Source organism: Macrobrachium nipponense, chromosome 18 (genome assembly GCF_015104395.2).
Source record: "Macrobrachium nipponense isolate FS-2020 chromosome 18, ASM1510439v2, whole genome shotgun sequence".
Classification (NCBI taxonomy): domain Eukaryota; kingdom Metazoa; phylum Arthropoda; class Malacostraca; order Decapoda; family Palaemonidae; genus Macrobrachium; species Macrobrachium nipponense.
The window spans coordinates 83,163,117-83,163,978 of NC_087211.1; the positions used below are offsets into that span (position 1 = coordinate 83,163,117).

At 21.5% G+C, this 862-nt stretch overlaps 1 pseudogene; it reads right to left on the reverse strand.

Annotated features, from left to right (window-relative positions):
- Positions 1-784: 784 nt before the first annotated feature.
- LOC135196683 (homeobox protein 2-like) overlaps positions 785-862 on the reverse strand; it is a 3,460-nt pseudogene continuing 3,382 nt past the window's right edge.

Below are 862 nucleotides of genomic sequence, written 5' to 3' on the forward strand. Positions count from 1 at the left end.
TATATATATATATATTTAAACGTTTATCTATAAATGCATATGCATTCATGTGTTTTATAATATTTCTCTGGCTATCTGATCCAGCCTGTATATTTAAGCTTGCTCATGAATGCAAAATACATATAAAGATCTTGAATAAAAAATTCAGCATAGTTATCAATATGAATGTAAGTATATATATATATATATATATATATATATATATATGTATATATATATATATATATCTATATATATATATATATACATATATATACATATATATATATATATATATATAGATATATATATATATATATATATATATATATATATATATATATATATATATATATATATATATACATATATATATATACATATATATATATATATATATATATATATATATATATATATATAGTATATATATATAAATATATATATATATATATATATATATATATATGTATAATTTCCCTTTTTTTTTACAAATAATCAATGCTGTTTTTTCCAATTGGTTTTTTTAAGTGTAGATACTCGTAACTTACACAAAGGAAAATTACAGATAACATAAGTACTGATGCCTTTATTATAAAAATACAAGTCTTAATGGAAATAGTATTATTTTACAAATTTCTGTTCAGATTTACTCATTTGTATCTACATGTCCTGGAAGTATCACTTTCAGGGTCATATTGTCTATCTAAATATTTCAGGAGATCAAGTGTTCCAGTTTCAAAAGCTAGCCTGGTCATAATAGAGAAAAAAATCCTTTTTTCATCAGCTGAATATTCAATTCCCATCAAGCAAGAACCACACTGATGGGAGAGTAGTTCTGGCTGTACCTGTTCTGATTCTGGAAGTTCTGGCGAGAGTAGAA